Source organism: Acomys minous, assembly GCF_964271855.1.
Source record: "Acomys minous genome assembly, chromosome: 20".
NCBI lineage: Eukaryota > Metazoa > Chordata > Mammalia > Rodentia > Muridae > Acomys > Acomys minous.
Window position 1 is genome coordinate 9,603,749 of NC_140502.1, and position 9,374 is coordinate 9,613,122.

A 9,374-nucleotide genomic window follows, 5' to 3' on the forward strand; every position below is an offset into this window, starting at 1 on the left:
ACAGGATTTGGGTCGCATGGTGCCTTGAGACCCAGGCTGGACTCAGCAGACGGTTTGGCCCCGGAGTCCTGGGTTTGCTCAGTGAGCTGTGCCGTGGAGAGGCTGTCTCGGCTCCGCGGGCAATTCTGCCCGAGGCGCAGCTCCCCTGCTGTGACGCAGGCTGGGCAGAGTACCCGCTTCCACCCTGGGCTCCGGCTCAGTGCAGCCACAGTATTCCTCCTGTGACACGAGCTGGGCGGAGCGCTCAGTTATACCCTGGGTGCTTGCTCAGTGCAGCCACAGTTTCCCTGCTGCGACACAAGCTGGGAGGAGCACTCGCTTCTACCCTGGGTGCTTACTCAGCGCAGTCACAGTTTCCCTGCTGTGACACAAGCCGGGCAGAGCGATGACTTCTACCCTGGGTGCTTGCTCAGCGCAGCATAAGTTTTCCTGCTGTGATGCGGGCTGGGTGGAGTGCTCACTTCCACCCTGGGTGCTTGCTCAGTGCAGTCGCAGTTCTCCTGCTGTGGCAGATGGTTCAGGCCCTGAGAAACTAGCTGAGCTCGACGTGTGGTTCGGGCCCAGTATCCCTGGCTGGACTTGGCAGGGCCCCCAAAAGGTTGTGGATACCTTGGCCTGACCCAACGATCATTCAGAGACCCAGAACGATTGCAGGACCCACAGCAAAGGGGAATTGAGGATCATTGGCTATGAGAGCCCAAAACTACAGGGCTAACCTCCTGCCATCCACACCAGTGAAGTATCAGGGCTTCCAGCCTATGGAAATCGTGAGAAAACAAGTGAATCTATCATCAGACTCCCTCCACTCGACTCTGGAAGTTACCCAACAAAAACAGAGATGTCAAGAAGTCTAAGGGACAGCGTAAAAGCATACGCAAAAAAACCCAAAACAACATGGCGTCTCCAGTTCCCAGCTATCCCAAAGAAAACAACCTGGAGAACTCAAATACAACAGAAACACAAGAAAATGACCTCAAATCCTTGCTAATAAGGATGATAATGGAGGAAACAAATAAAATTCGAAACCAGATGCAGGAAGACGGAGTGAAGCAGGTGCAAGATATAAAAGAAGCACATAGAGTGGAACTGGAAAACTTTCAGGAAAATATAAACAACCAGATGAAAGAAATTAAAAAATCTGTTCAAGATATGAAGATGAAAATGGATTCAATGATAAACACACAGACAGAAGAAAAACGAGAACATGAGGCCTCAGAGAAGAAGGCGAATGACATAGTGCTGAGCTTTTCTAACAGAATCCAAGAGATGGAAGAATGAATCTCAAATCTAGAAGATACAATTACAGATCTTGAAGCAACCATTAAAGAAAATGCCAAATCTGGAAAACTCCTGACACAAAACATCCAAAAATTTAAGGACACCATGAAAAGAAGAAATCTGAGGATAATAGGCATTGAAGAAAGAGAAGATATCAGACTCCAAGGCCCAGAAATTCTTCTCAACAAAATCATAGAAGAAAATTTCCCCAATCTAAAGAAAGAGATGCCTATAAACATACAAGATGCATACAGAACACAAAATAGAATTGACCAGAAAAGAAAAACTGCCCGTCACATAATAATCAAAACACAAAACATACAGAACAAAGAAAAAATATTAAAAGCTGTAAGGGAAAAGGGCCAAATAACATTTAATGGCAAACCGATCAGAATTACACCCGACTTCTCAGCAGAGACCATCAAAGCCAGAAGGGCCTGGACAGAGATCCTGCAAACCCTAAGAGACCACAGATGACAGGCCAGACTACTTTACCCAGCAAAACTATCAATAACCATTGATGGAGAAAACAAAATATTCCATGACAAAACCAAATTCAAACAGTACTTATCCACAAATCAAGCTTTATTGAAGGTACTAGAAGGAAAACTCCATCCCAAAGGGTCAAGCTACAACCAAAACTACTCAGGAAATAGATAACTATACCATGGCAAAAACACAACTACACAAAAGCTCGACTGGAACCAACATCAAAATTAAGACTCTTAACAGTCACTGGCATTAATATCTCTCAACATCAATGGTCTCAATTCTCCAATAAAAAGACACAGACTAACTGAATGGGTGCATAAACAGGATCCAACATTCTTCTGCATTCAAGAAACACATCTCACCCATAATGATAGGTATTACCTCAGGATAAAAGGTTGGAAAAAAATATTCCAAGCAAATGGTCACAAGAAGCAAGCAGGGGTACCCATTTTAATATCAAACAAAATAAACTTTCAACCAAGATTAATCAAAAGGGATGAGGATGGACACTTCTTACTCATCAAAGGTAAAGTCAACCAAGATGACATCACAATTCTGAACATTTATGCTCCCAATACAAGGGCACCCACATTTGTAAAAGATCTGCTAAAAAAGCTTAAATCACACATCGATCCCCACACAATAATAGTGGCAGACTTCAACACCCCACTCTCACTGAAGGACAAGTCATCGAAACAGAAACTAAGCCGAGAAATAACATCTTTAACCAATGCCATGGGTCAAATGGATCTAACAGATATCTATAGAACCTTTCATCCAAACAAGAAAGAATATACCTTCTTCTCTGCACCCCATGGAACCTTCTTCAAAATTGATCACATCGTAGTTCACAAAGAAAGCCTCAACAGATACAAGAGGATGGAAATAATACCTTGTATCCTATCAGATCATCATGGGCTTAGGCTGCAATTCAACAACAACAGAAATAACAAAAAGCCTACATGTATGTGGAAACTAAACAACTCTCTGCTAAATGACACCTGGGTCAGGTAAGAAATAAAGAAAGAAATCAAGGAGTTTCTGAAATTCAATGAAAATGAAGAACAACATACCTAAATTTGTGGGATACATTGAAAGCAGTGCTAAGAGGAAAAGTCATAGCACTAAGTGCCTGTAAAAAGAAATTGGAAGCATCACACATAAGCACCTTAACGACACAACTGGAAGCCCTAGAAAAAAAAGAAGCAGAAACACCCAAAAGGAGTAGACGTCTGGAAATAATCAAACTCAGGGGTGAAATTAACAAATTAGAAACCAAGAAAACAGTCCAAAAAATCAACAAAACCAAGAGCTGGTTCTTTGAGAAAGCCAACAAGATAGACAGACCATTAGCCAAACTAACTAAAAGGCAGAGAGACAGTATGGAAATCAACAAAATCAGAAAGGAAAAGGGAGACATAACAACAGACACTCAAGAAATATAAAGAATCATAAGATCCTACTTTGAAGGCATATATGCCACAAAATTTGAAAATCTAAGGGAAATGGATGATTTTCTTGATCAATTTCACTTGCCAAAGTTGAGTGAAGAACAGATAAACAAGCTAAATAGTCCCATTTCCCCTACAGAAATTGAAGTAATCATTGATAGTCTCCCAACCAAAAAAAGCCCAGGGCCAGATGGCTTCAGTGCAGAATTCTACCAGACCTTCAAGGGCGAGCTAATACCGATACTCTTCAAGCTACTCCAAAAGATAGAAAGGGATGGAACATTACCAAATTCATTCTATGAGGCCATAGTCTCATTGATACCTAAACCTAACAAAGACTCAACAAAGAAAGAGAATTTCAGACCAATTTCTCTGATGAACATCGATGCAAAAATACTAAATAAAATACTTGCAAAACGAATACAAGAGCACATCAGAGATATCATTCATCATGACCAAGTAGGCTTCATTCCAGGCATGCAGGGATGGTTTAATATACGGAAATCCATCAATGTAATCCACCACATAAACAAAATGAAAATAAAAAACCACATGATCATCTCTTTGGATGCAGAGAAAGCATTTGATAAAATCCAACACCCATTCATGTTTAACGTTTTAGAGAGATCGGGAATACAAGGCACTTTCCTCAACATAATAAAGGCTATATATAGGAAGCCAATAGCCAAAATCAAAGTAAATGGTGAGATACTTAAGGAAATTCCTCTAAAATCAGGAACAAGGCAAGGCTGCCCACTCTCTCCATATCTCTTCAATATAGTACTCGAAGTTCTAGCCAGAGCAATAAGACAACATAAGGAGATCAAGGGTATCCAAATGGGAAAGTAGGAAGTCAAATTATCCCTATTTGCAGATGATATGATAGTCTACATAAGTGACCCTCAAAATTCCACCAGAGAACTCCTACAGATGATAAACACCTTCAGCAAATTGGCTGGATACAAAATTAACTCAAAAAAGTCTGTAGCCTTCCTATACACAAATGACAAGCTTGCAGAGAAAGAAATTAGGAAAACTACACCCTTCACATTAGCCACAAGCAATATAAAGTACTTAGGAGTTACTCTAACTAAGCATGTGAAGGACCTGTTTGAAAAAAATTTCAAACCCTAAAGAAAGAGATTGAAGATGACATGAGAAGATGGAAGGATCTACCTTGCTCATGGATAGGGAGAATTAACATAATAAAAATGGCCATCCTACCAAAAGCAATCTACAGATTCAACGCAATCCCTATCAAAATACCTACACTATTTTTAGAAGACATTGAAAGTTCAATTCTGAACTTCATATGGAAAAACAAAAAACCCAGAATAGCAAAAACAATCTTGTACAATAAAAGGTGCTCTGGAGGAGTCTCCATACCTGATCTCAAACTGTACTATAAAGCAATAGTAATTAAAACAGCATGGTACTGGCACAGCAACAGGCTGGTTGATCAGTGGAATCGAATCGAAGTCCCATATATGAACCCACACACATATGGTCATTTGATTTTGGACAAAGAAACCAAATCCATTCGATGGAAAAGGGATAGCATCTTCAACAAATGGTGCTAGTCTAACTGGATGTTTATGTGTAAAAAAATGCAACTGGACCCATATTTGTCACCTTGTACAAAACTCAAATCCAAGTGGATTAAAGACCTCAACATAAAACCAGAGACACTAAGTCACTTAGAAGAAAAAATGGGAAAGAGCCTGGAACATATTGGCACAGGAGACAACTTCCTGAACAGAACACCAACAGCCCAGACATTAATGTCAACAATTAATAAATGGGACCTCATGAGGCTGAGAAGCTTCTGTAAGGCAGGTGACACGGTAAAGAGAACAAAGCGACAGCCTACAGACTGAGAAAAGATCTTCACCAACCCCACATCTGACAAAGGTCTAATATCCAAAATATATAAAGAACTCAAGAAATTAAATACCACCAAACCAAATAACCCAATCGAGAAATGGGGCATGGAACTAAACAGAGAATTCACAACAGAGGAATATCAAATGGCTGAGAAACACTTAAAGAAATGCTCAACCTCCTTAATCATCAGGGAAATGCAAATCAAAACAACGCTGAGATTCCATCTTACACCCTTCAGGATGGCTAAGATCAAAAATCCAAGCGACACCACATGCTGGCGAGGATGTGGGGAGAGACAAACACTCCTTCATTGCTGGTGGGAATGCAAACTAGTACAACCACTTTGGAAATCTATCTGGTGCTATCTCAGAAAAATGGGAATAGGGCTTCCTCAAGACCCAGCTATTCCACTCCTTGGAATATACCCAGAAGATGCTCCAGCACACAGCAAGAAAATTTGCTCAACCATGTTCATAGCAGCCTTATTCATAATAGCCAGAACATGGAAACAGCCTAAGCGTCCCTCAATAGAAGAATGGATAAAGAAACTGTGGTACATATACACTATGGAATACTATTCAGCTATAAAAAACAAGGAATTCCCAAAATTTGTGGATAAATGGATTGAGCTAGAAATGATCATCATGAGTGAGTTAACCCAGAAGCAGAAAGACTCAAATGGTATATACTCACTTATATCTGCATATTAGCCCAAGGGGCATGTCCCATGAAAGCCTTCACTTACCAGGAAACTGCGACAGAGGAGAGGACATTCTAGTGGGACTCTAGATGAGAGAAAGGCAAAGTAGAAGGATCCAGAGGGTCCTAGAAGCCTACAAGTAGAACATTATGACAGGCAGATTTGGGCCCAGGGGTCCTGCTCAAACTAAGGCACCAGCCAAGGACAATACAGGCGGTAAACCTTAAACCCCTACCCAGATCTAGGCAATGGACAGAACACTCTCCACAGTAAAGTGGAGAGTGGGATATTACTTTCTCACATACTCTAGTGCCTCACCTTTGACCATGTCCCCTGGAGGGGGAGACCTGGTGGCACTCAGAGGAAGGACAGCAGGTTACCAAGAAGAGACTTGATACCCTATGAACATATACAGGGGGAGGTAATCCCCCTCAGGAACAGTCATAGGGGAGGGGAATAAGGGAAAAATGGGAGGGAGGGAAGAATGGGAGGATACAGGGGATGGGATAACCATTGAGATGTAACAAGAATAAATTAATAAAGGAGAAAAAAAAGAAAAAAGAAAGAAAAAATATATCTAGACATCACATTTTGTGAAGGTTCATCTCTAAACTATTTCATTTTATTTGCATGTGTGAATGTTTTTCTGTATCTGTGCACCATGTATGTACAGTGCCCAAGGATTCCAGTGCCACCATATGGCTCCTGGGAACCAAACCCGTTCCATTCCAGACCACGTAGTATTCATTAACACTGAGCCATCTCTCAAAGGTTCATTTAAATTCCAAATTTATTAAGCATAAACTCCAGTTTTTCTCCCATCCTACTTTGAGGCATCTGCATATTCTACTCCATTAGCTGTGATCATGGGCAGGGATCCTGCCTACTGAGAATATTTCACGTCCAGATCCCTTCTTTCTGTTTCACCTCAGAGCCCTGAAAAATGAGATGACAAGTAGTATCTGCCACTTCTACCCTCTTATACCTATCAGAGAGTCACTTGTGCAGTAATTGACCATGGGAATGCAGAGTCAGTGCTATCCTAGCTACATATACATATATACATATACACATACATATACATAATTGTCAGTGACTGTGAAGTGGCTCAGACATTCCCCCTTTCCTTTGGTGTTTGCCTGTTACAAAGTTTGTCAGTGATTCAGCACTGACTCTCTTTAGGATACTACTTTTACTTCTCACAAAGTCAGCACACCGTAGTAATTTGGTTAGAGAAAGACACTTTGCTGCCATCTGCTGATCATGTGTCTTAATACAGTAGCAAACCTCAGCCCTCTGCCTGCTTGTCTTTACTCTTACTGGCAAGTCCATGCCTTCACTGTCATTAAATCTCACTTCTTGGAGATTCCAGCATGTACTGAAGAGTAGCTGAGATGCCAAGCCTCATGCACAGAACAACGACTGAATTCCTAGGTTTTCCATCCATTGACAGCCACTGTTGTGCTACCTGGACCACAGGCTGTTATCTCCAGAAAACCATGCTTAACAGACATATGAATCTATATTATGAAATAAGTGGCAAAATCTACCTAATTCCTCCTTATTAACATCTCTGGCATACATTTTTTTCACATTTCTTCTTGGGTCAAAGATGTTGAACATACATCCTTCTGGCAGGATTAGAATACATGATGTAGTGCAGTGATATGCAGTCCCACAAAGCTGATTTTAAAAGGTGATATGCTTACCACCTGGGGCACAATGCAGCTATGCTAGATGGTGGGGTGTCAGATATCTATGCACATCACCATGACTGTGGCTTATCGACATTCTGGTGAAAAGGTTGGTGGATAATGGATTTCATTTGAGCTATGAGCTGTATTAAAATTTAGTCCACTTCTAAGAGTTTCCACGACTCCTAAGCCCACCGTGTAGGGTGAGAAGAAGCTGTGTGGTGAACAGTGATTCCTGTAGAGTATGAACTGGGGCCTTGGTGACCGCATCCTGCTTATATGCTACCTTAGACCAACTCCTACAAGATGTGCTGCAGAAGAAACATGTTCTTTCCTCATGACCATGGCAATCACTCCCTGCCCATGTAGGCTGTATATAGGACAATGCCCAATACAACAGAACTACTACATAGCTGGGAGACTACAAAAAATGCTGTGTGGTAGAGAGAAGAATGTGAGAACCCAAATCCTTTTCTACTGGACCACTAGAAGAAAGGAGATTTTTCATAGACCAACTGATGCTAAAAGGAAACTGTGTAAATCAAGTCATGCCTTTTCTTTAGTCTTTCACAATATAAAATTCATGTCAAAATAGATGTTTTAAAATAGGAAATTAGTACTTGGGGGAACTCTGACTATAACTTAGTAGGTAAAGTGTTTGCCTAGTATTTGCAATATTCTGAATGGAATCCTCAACACTTCAAAAAAATCAAGAGGCAAGATGGTCAATGCCTCTAATCTAGTGCTGGGAGCAGAAAGCAAAAAGATGATCTTTAGCTATATAATGAGTTCAAGGCCATCTTGGACTACATAGAACCTCACTCAAAATATAAAACTTAATTGGTTGCTGATTAGAGAATTCACATACTGCTCCACAGTAAGTTCAATTGTATATTAAATGTCATTGCATTTCTAATGTGTTAAGTGATTTAGCCTCTAATATTATAGTAACAAAATACACATGTCATTACTTCCTAAAATCGAAGAGTACATGAGCCAAAAAAAGTTAGAGTTCAAAATCATCTGAGATGAAATTGTCTTCCTATGTTTTTACTCTTCCATTCTGGTCAACTTCCCCTTTCTAATTTGAAATTTCCTTTTTGTGATCTATAATCTCCCTCTAGGCTGTCCATAAAGAGTTTTACCACTGGGAAGTGGTGGCACATGCCTTCCCCCCCCCCCCAGCACATGAGATCCAGAGGCAGGTGGAAGTCTTAGTTCAAGGCCATCCTGGTCTACAGAGCTCAGAGCTCAGAACTTAGAACCTGGAGTTCCAGGACAGCGAAGGCTACACGGAGAAACCATGTCTCAAAAAACCCACAAAAAAGGAGTTTTATTAACTTCCAATTAAGACTTGCAGAGGACCAAGTTTGTAACACATGGGCTTAGAGGACATTCCAGAGCCATATTATAGCAGGCATAGACAATGATTATATAACTGTCCAACTTAAGTATGCCTGTTGCCTTATCTATATATTCTGACTGGGGATATCTTTGCTAGGGTGTCTGTTGGTTCCAATCAGAGCTATGTGGAAATTTATACTAGAACAGTGTAGTCCAAGAATTTCCTGCTGTAAGGACACACACACACACACACACACACACACACACACACACACACTACACACAGAAATCATAACCATCAACAAAGCTGAGTGACCATCGACATTTCCTTTGGCCTGTAGATTACAGTCTGCCTTTTACCATTTTATTCTTCCATGTGTTGTGTTGTTGAATTTTGAAGAACTGGTACATGGGTATGTTGTTGAAAAGGACATTTGTTTCAACTAATCCTTTATCTTTCTACTTACTTTACTTTATTTTCTTACTTTACTTTTAACTTAAGTCCTTTCCTCCCACATATCTGCTGTCATA